The following is a 16,318-nucleotide window of genomic DNA, read 5'->3' on the forward strand; positions in this document are numbered from 1 at the left end:
TATCGAGTATCGGAGATGTATCGGTCTTAAAAGTATTCATTGGCCTAATGAAACGTACTTTTATCTCGAAGTCAACTTCCTGTCTGTTGTTGCTACGCAACTGCAGCGTAGGGGGAAACTGCCCCGCCTGGTACATTGTGTACACTTCATTTAGTGGAGAAACGGATCTTAAAGCGGCAAATTAAAGACAAATCGAGCGGAATTTTCTTCAGTCCTTCACAATGCCAAAGAGCTGCTGTGTTACGCGTTGTACTAATGACAAAAACAGAAATCCAAATAGCAAGTTTTATACCATCACGGAGGAAAAAGTGGCTGGTGGCTAACGTTCGGCTAACTCGCTCTGGTGTTGTGGTCGTGGTAATCGGGGAGCTTCTTTGACCCATATCTCGCCTTAGAATCACCAGAAAGGCTTTCGAAATAGTGAAATGCCATGTTGGCCTCAATATTTTCAAAACAAATCGTATGAAAATTTTATGAAATGAACAAGAATGTGATAAAACATGTAATAAAAACGGAGCTCAACGCATGGATTTGATGGTAGGAATCCGTATGGTCCATCGAATCATGCATCACCGAACTCCAAACTTGGATGACCCACAACTTCCTCAAACTGAACAGTGACAAGACTGAACTTCTCATCATTGGCACCAAAACCACCCTCACCAGATCCGGACCCATCACACTCACCATCAACGACTCCACCATCACCCCCTCCCCCCTAGTCCGCAACCTTGGTGTCCTCCTTGACCCCACCCTCTCATTTGACCCCCACGTCCGCTTCATCGTGAAAACATCCTACTTTAACCTCCGCAACATCGCAAAAATCCGTCACTGCCTCTCCCCCCCCCGCTGCTGAATCCCTCATTCACGCCTTCATCTCCTCCCGCCTGGACTACTGCAACTCCCTCCTCACTGGTATCACCTCCCGCTCCCTCCATAAACTGCAAATGGTCCAAAATTCAGCCGCCCGCCTCCTCACTAACACCCGGTCCCGCGAACACATCACTCCTGTCCTCCACTCCCTCCACTGGCTCCCGATCAAACACCGCATTAACTTTAAAACACTACTCCTCACCTTCAAAGCCCTCCACAGCCTGCCCCCCCCCCTACCTGACTGATCTCCTTCTCCCCTACCGCCCCACCCGTTCCCTCCGGTCCTCCTCCACTGCCTCCCTCACTGTCCCGACATCCAAGCTTAAAAACTTCGGAGATCGGGCCTTCTCTCGCACTGCACCCCGACTCTGGAACTCCCTCCCCCAGTCCATCAGAGACTCCCCTACACTCTCCACCTTCAAAGCTCGCCTCAAAACCCACCTGTTCTCTCTTGCCTTCAACCCCCCCCCACCCCTTCTAAACCCCCCCCTCCCCTCCAACCTAATTGATATGTCTCCAGTCTTTTTTTGTGCCATCAGCGGTTTGTTTTTGTTGTTGTTTTGTTTTTGTTTCTTTGTTTTTGTTTCTTTGTTTGTACCCCTGCTCCCGACTACTGTCAGCGACTTCGGGTTATTGAGAAGCGCTATATAAATTAAATGAATTATTATTATTATTATAGGTTGTTTCTGTTTCGGTGATATATTTTCGGTGAAAAAACTCTTTCGGCCGAAAGCCGAAAGGCAATTTTTTGCCATTTTCGGCCGAAAACTTTCGGTGGCCGAAATTTCGGTGCATCCCTATAATTTATAGTATTGATATCTGTCCATTCTCATTGTCACTTGAGTGCATAAACCGTGCCTTCATAATGGCTTAAAGAAAATAAAAATCCATCGGTTGGTTGTCATTTTATAGTGCTGTGAATATAAGGTTTATCGCAGTTTTCGCCTCGGTTTTTTTCTGGGGAGCTAGATAATAGGCTAAACGCTAGTCACGTTATATCAAACGCCATTTCTGCTGTATATATACTAATGAAATAAAACAAACGGAATTAGCAATACAGTGTGTGTTCAAGTAGCCATTTTCACTGATCGATCACGTTACGTTTTAAAACAATGTCCAATCCAGCTGTAATTTGGGGGAATAGTATCCTACAGTCATGCCAGGTGATCGCCGGCAGCATTTCGTCATTAGTCATCGGAATCTGGTAGATCGATATGTCCATTGGCTAATCACGGAATCTGGTAGATCGATATGTCCATTGGCTAATCATAAATCCCATTATTCCAGGCTGAAATATGCGTTCGGTAACGGGATCAAAGATGGAGGGTCTTCGTTTGGAACCGAGGCTCATATGAAACGCCCACAGACAGTGAAAATATTTTTTTTTCAATCGCCCTCAATGATACTGCAGTGGAGCGATGGCGCCCCTAAGCGGATCTGGCCGGTATTGCATGTTTCGAAAATCAAATATGTGGGTAGGTCCTGCAAGTCGATCGCGGACGTTAATAGCGTTATTAATATGGAATAAAACAATAACAACTCGCCACAAGTTAACTCGTGGCTCTGGTCCACAACGGGTGGAATCGAATCACGAGTTAACTCGTGCTTGGGCGGCAAAGTGTTAATTAACAAAGTTTTTTTTTTTCTTTTTTTTTAGAATCAAAATTAAGAATCGAAATGCAAATATGTTACTTCCGGTTCCAGAACCGGAAGTTAGGAACCGGTTTTCGGTGCCCAACCCTAGTTTTGAGGTGGGACTTAAATGTTTCTACAGATGGGGCTTCTTTGATGTGTAATGGGAGTTGGTCCAGAGTCGGGGAGCAGCAGAGGAGAATGATTTGTTTTCTGTGCATTTAAGGCAGTAGTGTGGTGTGCTCAGAAGGGCTAAGTTGGATGAGCGGAGTGAGCGGGAGGGAGTGTAGTGTTGAAGAAGGTTGTAGATGTAATCCGGTGCTAGGGAGTGGAGGGCTTTGTAAGTGAGGAGACAGATCTTTTTTTTTTTAACTTAAATTTTTATTTTCATTTTTTCAACAACATACATAGACAACATTCATAGACAATACACAGTACATAAATTAAAACAAATAGAAAAAAATGAGTAAAGAAAAAGTGTGACATGGGTCCTTCGGTCCATTCTACATTTGCATTATTTATTTACATTTTTATTCATTTCCTTGTATCCTTTTCAAACCTCTGTGATGTCGTTACTTCCCCTCCTGTATTCTTCCCATTTTCCCCATTTCCATTCAAACTTTTCTTCTTGCAGCCTCAGCAGATGTGTGATTCTCTCCATTTCCTGTATCCCCTCTACCAACTCTATCCATTGATCCTTTGTCGGCACTTCTACCTTGTACCACAGTTTAGTTAAAGCTTTCTTGGCTGCCACTATCAATATCTTAATCAAATATTTGTCTTCCCCTTGGATTCCTTCCTGTGACAGATTCCCCAAATACAACACTTGGCCTCCCTGGGGTATTTCGTATCCTATTATTTCATTTATTATCCCTCCTATCTCTTCCCAGTAGTGCCTTATCTTCTGACATCCCCAGAATATGTGTGTATGGTTCGCCCCTTCCTGTCCACACTCCCTCCAACATGTTTTCTTTGCTGGTGTGTAATTGCCCTGTATTTCTGGTGTTATAAAGTATCTAATTATATTTTTCCACCCAAACTCCCTCCATATCCTTGATCCTGTGGTTGTTTGTTGTGTCTTACATGTGTCATACCATTCCTCCTCTGTTAGAGGAGACAGATCTTAAAGTCAATCCTATACTTGACAGGGAGCCAGTGAAGTGAGGAGAGGACAGGTGTGATGTGGGAGAATTTGGGGCAGCGGGTGATGATGCGGGCTGAGGTGTTCTGAATTAGTTTAAGTTTATGGAGGGATTTAGATGTTGAGCCAATGAGTAATGCATTACAGTAATCTAGACGGGAGAAAATGACACTTTTCAGTGTCGGAGGGGGACAGTAGTAAGTCAAGTAAGTGGTCTAATGCGTGAAATGTTTCTGAGGTGAAAGTAGCATGTCTTGGTGATGTTGTTGATGTGTTGTTCGAATGTTAGTTTGTAGAGGGGAGGCAGAGTCAGTCTAAAGTGAACTTGATTGATCCATGTTGGCAGACTACACAATTCTTTGTGTGTAATATCTAGTTATTATGTTGAGTCAAAATACGTTTGTTGGCCAGCCGTCTGTTGGTCATCGGTGTTCGTAATCTTACATTTAGATTCAATGTTTGCTCATGCATATCTTGGGACACCTCTAGCTGATAAACCAATCAGGATACAGAAACGGGAAGTACGGACCCCAAAATTGTCAACAAGAACGGAGAATCTGACTGGAACGCTAGCTGTATTATACATCGCAACATAAGACAGTAAATACTATTGTAATAAAACGTTCAAAACTATGTTCAATTTGTGTATTGTTTTGTTACTATATAAGATTGTATTTCGCACTGTATTAACCATAACGACGTCACAGATGAGCTTTAGATGGTTAACGTGATATTAACGTTAGATCCGACGGTCCGACCTAAATATAGAGCCATATGGAATCCGCGATCACGGAATCGCGGACGGAATCGCGGAATTGAGCAATAAAAATGGAATCAAACTATAAAAAAAAAAAAAAAATTAACGTTTTTACGTTTTTTTTTTTTTTTTTTTTTTAATGTTGTGGGACTTGTACAGCACTTTGTTCAACTTTGTCAGTGCTGTACAGTTTAAACCTTTTTAAATCTTAGACAAACAAAACACTGCTTTCATGAAATATTGTAAGTCGTCATTTGAGGCTTTATAAAAGCAGCACAATGAACACAAAGCTGTCAGTGCCGAGTCCGACCTCATCTTAAATAACAAACAGCATTGCTTGTTGTAGTTAACAAAGAGAGGCAGAGTTGATTTTGCAAAAATATATAGATTTTTTTTTTTTTTAATAATCAAATTTTATTTTCATATAATCCCATGCCCATCGAACGAAGCTTCGAAGCTTCGAAGTATTTAAGACAGCCCTATTAAATGGACTGTTATATCTTATTAAATTGTGGACATTTATTCATTCCCACTTATTAGACACTATTTCTGATGGTAAAATGAGCGTACAAAGCAAAATACAGAATTCTGAAATATTAAAACGGAAAAAACGGAATTTGGAAAAAAATCAAATGGAATTTGGAAAAAAATAAAACGGATTTTCATATGGCTCTACCTAAATACTATTGTAATAAAACGTTCAAAACTATGTTCAACTTGTGTTTTGTTTCTTACTATAAGATTGTATTTCGCACTGTATTAAGCCATATCGACGTCAGGTGAGCTTTCTAGCCATTAGATTGTTAATGTGATATTAACGTTAGATCTACGACCACAATTTGATTCCAAGTTTTTACATACCTCACTTTGTTGGTCTCTCACGAAAGTCTTTCTCTGGACTGCAAATATACTGTCTCATAAATATACTCTTCCAATATATAAATATACATATAAATATATTGTTTTAGATGCTGTTGTCACTATGAATTACAAATGAGGGACCCTGATGTAAACAAGACAAACGTCTTTCTCTGGTCTGCATCCCATCTGCAATTGTTTTATACTTTTCTGGACTCTTTGTATCATAAACAGTACTGTATTTGCAAATCTGGTATGCCATAATTAAATGTATAGATGTAGCAGTAGGCCTACTGTATCTGTATGTCATGTATGTCATATATGTTATGATGAATTGAAAATGGGGGACCCTGATGTAAACAAGATGAAAGTCTTTCTCTGGTCTGCATACCCTTAACAATTGTGTGTATTGAGCTGTACTGTATTGTACCCATTCTGCAATCTGTTAATACAGTTTTCAATTAATGTCAGACGTCCTCTCCATAAAAAAAACGATCGAATTGCTCAGAATTTTAAATTATGTCCCCAATAGGACATAATAATATTAATATTATTCCCCAGTATGACACAATAAACACAGAATGAATGCTACCAAAGAGAATGCTATATGCAATTTGTGTATAAAGTGTGTATTAATCCTGTAACATGAGTCAAGGTCAGATCTAGCCTGGCATAGAGAACAGAATGTTGATTTTTTGATGTTCAAGTTTCTTTATTAGTTGTCATACAGAAGTACAGAATACTTTTATATAAAATGCTTCTTTCTGTTTTGCTCCAGAGATTGTGCTAGATAAAAATAGATAAGTATAAAATAGAAGTCAAGTACGTAGACAATTGTTCAATATATACATACAATGGACAATTGTTCAATATATACATACAATGTACAATGCAGAGTAGAAAAGTAACTGAGTTACAATACAATATACTATACAGTACAATGCAGAAATGGGATGAGGTACAATTTACAGTAAGGTGTAATGAGGTATGGGTTGTAGTGCAAATTCTTTGCCAATAAATATAAAGTGTGTTTAGGTGTTCTAAAGTGGGTGCTGCAGTCAGTTGTTTGTTTAATAGTGAGTGTGTGCGTGTGGATGTGTGTGCTGTGAGTGCATTTGATGGTTGTTACATAGTGTTATTGTCATTTGTATGTGTGTAATGTGTAACTAGTACAGTGGAGGGGTGTCCAGTCCAGGGCCCAGAGAGTAGAGAGCTGTGTGAGTCGTCCCCGGACAGCTTATGTGAGACCATCCTTGTTCAAAAGTTGAGCTCTTGCAGTAGTTGCAGATTAGCCTGGCCCCACTTCTATCCAGAACAATATATAAAGGGACTGCACATTGTTTATTCACTGTGCTGTTTACCATGGCCTCTCATTCAATCATGATATTCATTGTTTTGGGAAATACAGGTCCTGCAGTTGCCACTCTGATGGTTCTTGATATAGAGCAGTCACCTCAAGAGCTCAATCTTTGAGCTTGCATGATTGATTACTAGGGGTGCACCGATATGAAAATTGGCCACCGATACCGATACCGATTGTTCAACTAACACAATCGGCCGATACCGATACCGATACCGATAATTGTGGCAAAAAATAAGTATTTTTAATTTTTTTTTTAATTTTTTTTTTAATTTTTTTTAATTTTTTTAATGAAACTACTGTATATTTGTATGTGTGTTTGTATTTGTAGGCCTCTTTACTTACTTAAAAAAGGAAACATCAAGAAATATGTTTATGGTATCACTGATCCCTCTCCCAGTATCGTCTGGCGGCCTGCAGAGGGATACTATTTTCTCAACCAGAGCTTTCAACCAATGCAATGGAACCATTCTGGCGGCCTGCAGCGGGATACTATTCTCTCAACCAGAGCTTTCAACCAATGCAATGGAACCATTTTGATTGACAGTCGATTCGGCCAATTACGCCACACCGCTAGCACCCACCTCCTGCTTACCACCAAGCGTTTATTCATTTTTCTACTTCCGGGCATGCCGCCATTGATCTGCTTGCGAGAATGCGAGTCAAACTTAGAACCACAACAAGCTAATACGTTAGCTGCCCGGCAGTGCCCGCCGACCAGCGCGCTCCACAGGATGGCCAAACGAGACAGAATGATTTTACTGCAACAAATTTTATAATAAAACAAAGCCTTTCTATACATTTGTCTGGTTGAAAACTTTATTAACAGATTGCAGAATGTGTAGTTGGGTACGGAATGAGCAACGGAATGTAACCGAGCTATGCACGGCTTGCTTGCTATCTTCGGGTAAATACTATGCTGATGTAATTGAACGTGTAACTAACTATAATAACGTTAATGCCACAAAACGAATGTTTGTGTCATTTTAACAGCAGATACTTTCTTAAATGCCATCCTCCCGACAGAGCGGTGTTGATGGGGAGCTCTGATGGATTCGCTTGGTTGTGTTATTAACATTGAACAGCTAACCGAAAGCTAGGGTTAACTAATGTTAAAGGTTTAGCCATAACGTTACGTTGGCTAAAGTTGGGGCTATTCTTAATAAAGTAATAATGGCTGCAGACCTGCAAGCAAAGTACAGCAAGTTGGCAAAGGAGTATTCCAACGTAAATCACATTTTCACCAGTAACGTTAGTCTTCTGCCTCCCGGCTATGAACGGACTCGGAGTAATGCCTTGCTGCTATGGGTAATAATAATATGCTGATGTTATTGTCCGTGTAACACTAACTATATAACGTTAATGCCACAAAACGAATGCCTTGTTAATCATAAATAGTAACTTTGATGCAGTAGCTTGTGTGTGTGTGGGGGGGACGGCGGGCGTTGTGCAGGTAGGTCGCGAGTGAATTTTTTTTTTGCCTTTTGACGCTACACAAATGGATGGTTAGTTATCGGCGACTGCTATCGGCACATTTGAGCTTATCGGCCGATAGGCCGATAGCAGTCAACAAGGCACTTATCGGCCGATACCGATACCCGACCGATATATCGGTGCACCCCTATTGATTACTATAGAACCCTCAGGCTAGGTTTAATTAGGCCTAGAATATATCTGTCGTGTGGTCCAGGGTTGAGCATCTGGGGAAACAGAAAAACAATCAATACATTTTGGAACATTGTTACTACAATAGATAACGTTATTCATCATATTAACAGATTGCAGAATGGGTACAGTACAGTACAGCTCAATACACACAATTGTTAATGGGATGCAGACCAGAGAAAGACTTTCATCTTGTTTACATCAGGGTCCCCCATTTTCAATTCATCATAACATATTACATACATGACATACAGATAGACAGTAAACAACAGCACAGGGACCATCCAATATCAAACTATTGTTAAGGGGATGCAGACCAGAGAAAGACGTTTGTCTTGTTTACATCAGGGCCCCCCATTTGTAATTCATAGTGACAACAGCATCTAAAACAATATATTTATATGTATATTTATATATTGGAAGAGTATATTTATGAGACAGTATATTTTGTACATATGTAACTGTTGTGACAACGTCTTGTGACAAACAGTACTGTATTTACAAATCTGGTATATCATAAATAGATGTAGCAGTACAACGTCACAGGCAACAACACATACCGCTATAGTACCATAGTGTAACACACAGCAAGAATGTGAAACAAGTTACTATTATTAGTATTGGGTTAGAGTTGTTTGATTTACACTAACGTAATGTTAGATTGCTATCTGAGAAAGTTAAAATGCTAACGTAACGTTAGTCTGTGAGCTGGCTACAATATTTTCCAATGTGTAATCGGAAGTCAAAACGGATGCATATAAACAGCTGATGACTCATAACTTCCTATCACGTTTGAATAATGCTGTAGAGTTAAGTAAAAATGCATTTCAATAGTAATGTATATGAGTATTGAGAGCTTACCGATGCAGAGCTAAATCCAGTGTTGTCAACAGACGAGTCGCAAATTTACTTCCTAGTTTCCGGAGCTTGAGGAATGTCATTGGGAGAAATCAAGTCACCTGACGTTGTAACGCGTTTTGATTGGTTCCGCAGCAACGCCCCTTTTCACAAACGTAGGTAGTTTTTATCTTATCAACACATTAATTTCATAAAGATATGACCCAACAACCGTTGCCAACAAACGGAAATGTGTTATTATAGTATATTATGTAGTTCATATTACAATAACATATAGTCTGTTTAACCAGATCAATCATTTCATTAACGGAAGCCTCTAGAGACCTTCGGCCCACCGTCTAGTAGGGCTGCACGATTAATCGTTTTTTAATCGAAATCGCGATTTGGAATGATGCAATTATCAAATCGCCAAGCCTGCAATTTTTTTTTTTTTTTAACCAGGAAGTCCCATTGAGATACAAGATCTCCTTTGCAAGGTAGACCTGGCCAAGATGACAGCAATAACATTTGCAATACATCACACAGCAATAAAATGTGCGATACATCACACAAGAACATAATAAATGTGCATGTATACAATACATCACATGTAAACACAAAGCAGAATAGTCTACATGACAGTAAAAGTGTATAATACAGGGTAATACAGTAATTTTGCAGTTGGGACCCGACTACAGAAAGCAGCAACATTCTTCTTGTAAATTTTTTTTTAAATATGTTATAATCGCATCGCAAATCGCAATCGCAATATCTGTCAGAATAATCGCAATTAGATTATTTCCCAAAATCGTGCAGCCCTACCGTCTAGTTGGGGTCAAAAAGAACACCCACGTTTTTCACTGTGGGGGAGGGGAGGATAGAGTGGTTGTTGATGGATATGGAGCAGTCAGGGTTTTATGGAGAAGGTGAGGTGTGCCCATTACAAGGATTTCAGTTTTAGTGCTATTGAGTTGGAGAAGGTTGTGGTTCATCGAGATTTTTATTTCAGAGAGGCAGGAGGAGAGGGCAATAGTAGCAGCAGCAGTGGTGTCGGGAGGGGAGTGAATGTATAACTGTCATCGGCGTAGCAGTGGTATTGAAGACTTTTATAATAATGAATCTGATATAATAATTATTGTGCTGAACGCTAAGTTTCTTGTTTTATATGCTTTACTCACAAAGTCACAAGTGTGTGAATTGACCTGGATATAATATAGTTTCTATTTCTAATTATAGAAAAGACTGAGCATTTCAAATGAGTTTATGAACAACCTTTTCATGACTGCACGTCACATTTACAAGGCTGTTTGAAGGGGAGGGAGTGGATTCTTTAGTTCAGCAGCTGTGGTCACATTTCAGGTGCAACACTGGTTCTGTACATATCCAAATTGTGTATTGTTGGATAGGGACACGCTGAAGTTGTGGCTAGTTGTGCTATAAATGGATGAAAACACTCCTGTTCATACACTGCACCATAGGGTCTGTGACCATTTTGACTAGAGAAGAAGAAATCCTAGACCAGAGCACCTTTCTGAATCTGAAAGGTCTTTATTGCCAACTGCCAAGTAGTTTACAATTACGGCAGAATAAAATGGAATATAAACTAAATTAAAATAGAAGCACAATAGAATATAATTATAAAATAAATTGTGTCAGGGCTGTACAATTGTGCAAATTTTCCTAAAGAAAAATGCTGTTCCAAGAGTGGGGTGACCTGCTGCAGTCAGAGTGGAGGTAATGTTATTAGCTAAAGTTATTGTGTTGACCTGGGATCTTAGAACAGAGACGGTAGAGCCATATGGAATCCGCGATCACGGCGAATCCGCGGACGGAATCGCGGAATTGAGCAATAAAAATGGAATCAACTATAAAAAAAATCAAAAATTAATTAATTAATTAATTTATTTTTTATTTTTTGTTGTGGGACTTGTACAGCACTTTGTTCAACTTTGTCAGTGCTGTAAAGTTTAAACCTTTTTAAATCTTAGACAAACAAAACACTTTGCTTTCATGAAATATTGTAAGCCGTCATTTGAGGCTTTATAAAAGCAGCACAATGAACACAAATCTGTCAGTGCCGAGTCCGACCTCATCTTAAATAACAAACAGCATTGCTTGTTGTAGTTAACAAAGAGAGGCAGAGTTGATTTTGCAAAAATATATATATATATTTTTTTTAATAATCGAATTTTATTTTCATATTCGAATCCCATGCCCATCGAACGAAGCTTCGAAGTATTTAAGACAGCCCGTTAACTCTTTCAGTGCCACGCCTGGTTTTCCGTTTTACCGCTTGAATGCCACCATCGGCGCCAATGTTAACGTTAATATTGCCTAAAGGGCGGCTAGGTGGTGTAGTGGTCTAAGGCACTCGCCACCAGTGTGGAGACGCTAGGATTCGCGTGTTCGAATCCAGCTCTCCACATTGTTTTTCAGTTTGGCTGGTCGTCCGCAGTAATACACATTGGCCGTATTACGGGGAGGGAAAAACTGAAGGGTGGGGATCGAACGTTGTGAACAAGCGACTCCTACAAGTCGGTTGGTGCGCCTGCGCAGTAGAATCAGGAAGTGTCGGGGGCAGCGTGAGCCTCCCACGCGTTACTCCTCGACACTGAGAGGTCGAGCTGCGCAGGTGAAAAGATGCGACTGCTGTTACCTCAAGTACCGGAGGGGACTTGTGCTATGTATGACTTAGTCCACATTGCAGCCGGCTTGTGGGAGGCAAGAAACAGCGTTCGTGACAGGGGAGGGTTGAATTGGATGATACGAAATTGGGATGGGAGAAAAATATAGAAAAATGGGAGAAAAAGTGGATCAAAAAAAAAAAATATTGCCTAATCTATGTTTTAAATTATGGCTATGTGTCTAATCTGCCCATCGCATTATCAAAGACTATTTTCCAGTCAGTGCTGTGAAGACAGATTGGTTTTTTATCGCGTCGTTTCCGTTTCAGAGCAGTTAGAAAAGCCCCCGTTTTGATATAAAAAACAGCTCATTCTGGAGCATTCTATGAAAATCGTCTTTTAATGGAATATTCCACAACGTTGATATTCGTCGGCCTTTTTATGAATCGTTTTCAAATAAACGCTAGATGATCAATATTATACGTGCACGCAAGCACATTACGGCCGCGCACGGATAATCGCTCCGTTGATTTTGTCAGTTTTACAGTGAAACCGAAAGAAGACATTTCACAAAACAGCTTATAACTTCATCAAACTTACTCTGATTATCCTACCACTGATAACATAGAGTCCTTACCTGACATCAGATGGTATCCAACTGGTATATTCCAATTCCTGATCACCATTCTAAAAAATCGATACATGGATCCAATGCGACACAGTGGATCTCCATGATCCGCGGGGATCTGAGGCTCCAGAATGAACTCTAGTAACCCCGGCTGGATCAGTGAACTGGAAAATGTGGAGTACCGGATTTTTTTCCCCTTCATTTTCATTGAGTCCATTCCAAAATCACTTATGTCATCTGGGAGACGACAGGGGGCGCTTTTTTCCACAGTGATCACCGGCGCAGCTCGGCAATACTCGGGTAGGCTCGGGTGATGCAATAATTTTTCAGATCGCAAAAAAAAAAAAATAATAATAATTCCGAGAAATCTCGTGAGTGGCTAGCAACCACCTATAAAAAAACACGAGAAATCTCGTGAGTGGCACTGAAAGAGTTAAATGGACTGTTATACCTTATTAAATTGTGGACATTTATTCATTCCCACTTATTAGACACTATTTCTGATGGTAAAATGAGCGTACAAAGCAAATTACAGAATTCTGAAATATTAAAACGGAAAAAACGGAATTTGGAAAAAAATAAATGGAATTTGGAAAAAAATAAAACGGATTTCATATGGCAAGAAGCTAAACGTAAACAACACGAAAGTATCTCTAGGGATCCTTTTACCTAATGTTGTCAGACACGTATAATAACAATCTGTCAACATCTCACGCTCAGTGTGAGACTTGTGTTTTTGGGTAAGAAACGACTCTTCAGGCACTTGCCATGAGTCTGAGGGGCTGTCTACACGAGCGCTGGGTTTAATGTAACTGTGATTGTATGTGCGCAGCGCAGTTGCACTGTTCGCCCACACACAACCGGGGTTTTGCTACACTGCAACCGCGGTCTTTGAAAACCGGAGTCCAGGGTGAAGTTTTGCGCATATCCCGGTTACAGTGGGTGCGTGTGGGCATAGCAACCGAGGTTATTCCCAGTGTCTACAGCAGAGCTGTCGCAATTATTTCCCATGTTTACGGCAGACTGTCGCAAACAATAGCAAGTTAGCAACCAAGCCCGGGGTAGAGCGATTAGAGCAGAGCCAGCTACACCAGTGTTTACAGCAGAGCTGTCCCAAGTAGCGGTATATGAAAATGATTGTAACAAACTTTTGTTCGAAACGTATCGTCTGTGTTGAAGAGTGTTGTGATCGACTGATGTCTGTTGTCGCATTCCTGACCTGACCAGAGTAAACCTGTAGCTGCGGCTAAACTAAGCTCACGTGTTGTCAAGTTGTTGTTAAAGTAGGGCTGCACGATTTTGGGAAATCGAATTGCGATTTTTCTGACAGATATTGCGATTGCGATTACATTTGCGATTTTAATAAAAAAAAGCAGTCCCACAAAGGTTTATTGTAAAATAAAAAAATGCATCTGGCCTACGCGGTGGGTCTTTTCGCGACACCGAGCCTGAACATTTTTATTTTTACCTGGGAATCGATACCGGTACGGCGGTACCCAACGGTACCTTTTTTTTCTGTACTTTACTCTCCCTCTCTGAAGTCTAAACTTCACAACACACAATCTAAAACCCCTTACCTTCCTCTCCCAAACCGATCTTGTATCTCAATGGGACTTCCTGGTTAAATGTATTTTTTAAATAAGTAAAAAAAATGCATTTTTTTTTGCGATTTGATAATTGCATTTTCCAAATCGCGATTAAAAATCGATTAATCGTGCAGCCCTAGTTATAAGGAACCCAGTCCAGACTGCATCCCCTTAACAATTGTTTGTATTGAGCCGTATTGTATTGTACCCATTCTGCAATGTGTTAAATAACGTTTGCATCCATTCATTCTACTAGCGTTAACGTTACCACATTATTACGTTAGCATGTAAGCCAGTGGTGCCCAACCAGTCGATCGCGATCGACAGGTAGATCGCGGGCTGATTTCAAGTAGATCTTGATTAATATTTTTTTTTTTTTGCTAAATCAACTCTGTCTCTCCTTGTTAACTACAACACGCAATGCTGTTTGTTATTTAAGATGAGGTCGGACTCGGCACTGACAGATTTGTGTTCATTATGCTGCTTTTATAAAGCCTCAAATGACTGCTTACAATATACAATTTTGGCTGGTAGCTCTTGGCTAGGTGGTAAATTAAAAAGTAGATCTTGGTTCAAAAAAGGTTGGGCACCCCTGATGTAAGCTAACAAAATCGCCGATGCTAGCCTCAGCTAGCCTCGATGCTAACTATACATAGAGAATGTTCACATTAGCATGTAGCTAACAACGCCGGAGATCTTTTTGTGAGACTAAACTATCCGCTCTTGGTGGTAAATTGTGTTGATGTAGGTTTTGTTTAATCAACAAATGAGAGGCAGAACACACGGTGAATGTATCCGTTTTGTTTATTGCACTTTTATTGCACTTTCTTTGCTGAAAAATAAATGCTACGTTGGCTAAATGGCTAACGCGAGGTATTTAAAGATGGTAACTTTGTTGTTTTTAAGCAGGAAGTGTAGTGAGCGTTCAACCTTTTCTGATTGGTTGAAATGGCCTTCATGTCTGAACAACATCGCCACCCTTTCCATGGGCTGTCCATGAGGGGGGAAAATATTGCAATAAAGAGAGCCATTTTCTGTAATTTCCTGCAACTTAAAAATATTATTTCAATAAAATAGCAAACACAAGTTATTTATTTAACTACAGCGTAGAAGGTTACACAGTAGTTAAACATTGAATACAAACGCATGCATGCATACATACACACACACACACCCAGTGGAATAGAGCAGGGGTTCCCAAAGTTTTCAGGCCGCGACCCCCGAAATAACGTGTCGGAGAGCGGAGAGGAGGTAAAAAAAAAGTCTGTTTTTAAAACTTTTTTTTATAAATGGAAATGTATGGTTGAAACATGCAAACGTTCAAACGCACACACACAATAATAAGCATTGGAGGCTTTTAACCAGGGCCAGATTGGGGAAATCATTCAGGCCAGGAAATATAGTGCGAAATATATCCCCAGTCAGGCCACTTTTTAAGCAGGGGGTCTGGGGGGTCCCCCACCAGGACATTCTTTGTTACAAAGACTTCATTTCCTGCATTCTGGTGCAGGAATTTTTTTATTTGTACCCTTTAACACATTAACTGCCACAGAGTTTCAGCATCTTATACCATTCTCTGCCAGTACTGTAAGTCTATGGAGATGTTCACCTTCTTTGCAGGGCTATAACTTTTTAAATTGTATTGCTAAATTGACATTACTATGGCCCATTCAACATCGATTATCTATCGTTCAGGATGTAGGAACGTTTTACTTTTTCATTCACACATTCATACGAAAATAAATATGTTTTTATCGTTTTCTGCAGTAATTCCTAGAACGTGAGATATAGGCATAAATGCATATATAGATTATCAAATGCCATTTGTTGCTGATCCACGCTATATAAAAAATGTCAACTGTACATGGTCCTAAACGTTATGACTGATCATGCGCGGATGGACGGAGGGGTCGTTTATAATTCCGTGATCGTCGTTAAATGCTTTATGTAGTATGGGTGATATATAGATCAGAGCAGTTTGCATGGATCATAATAAACAAACAGGCTGAAAGTCACGGCGGCCTCCTCTTACCGTTGGGCGATGATACTGGAGCAAAAAGATCCCAGTTTGATGGGGATCGAGTTGATCCATTTCCGGTTTGTATAATACTAATACACGCCCAAATCATGTCGATTATTGAGTTATGGCAGCGATCCATATCCACGGTGTGTGTCTAGAGAGTCCTGCAATGATATGCGAGTGGCCGGACGGATTTAGGAGACGCACCGAGATCCAACCGGGCATTTCCGGTTTGGCAACTCGCCGATCATCCACCAGGTGGCAGTATTGAAGCGTTGCAGAGTTGTGCCGAGTCCCACAGCATCAGACAAGGCTCCGTGAGGGAAATATGAATAAC

The 16,318-nt window shown here is 40.3% G+C and overlaps 1 protein-coding gene across 1 annotated transcript in view; it reads left to right on the forward strand.

The window, feature by feature from the left end:
- LOC311246278 (acidic leucine-rich nuclear phosphoprotein 32 family member D-like) overlaps positions 1–16,318 on the forward strand; it is a 44,605-nt gene that overhangs the window by 1,512 nt on the left and 26,775 nt on the right. The window lies entirely within an intron of this gene.

The sequence above is a fragment of the Notolepis coatsorum genome (assembly GCF_963971535.1).
Source record: "Notolepis coatsorum genome assembly, chromosome: 19".
Classification (NCBI taxonomy): Eukaryota; Metazoa; Chordata; class Actinopteri; order Aulopiformes; family Paralepididae; genus Notolepis; species Notolepis coatsorum.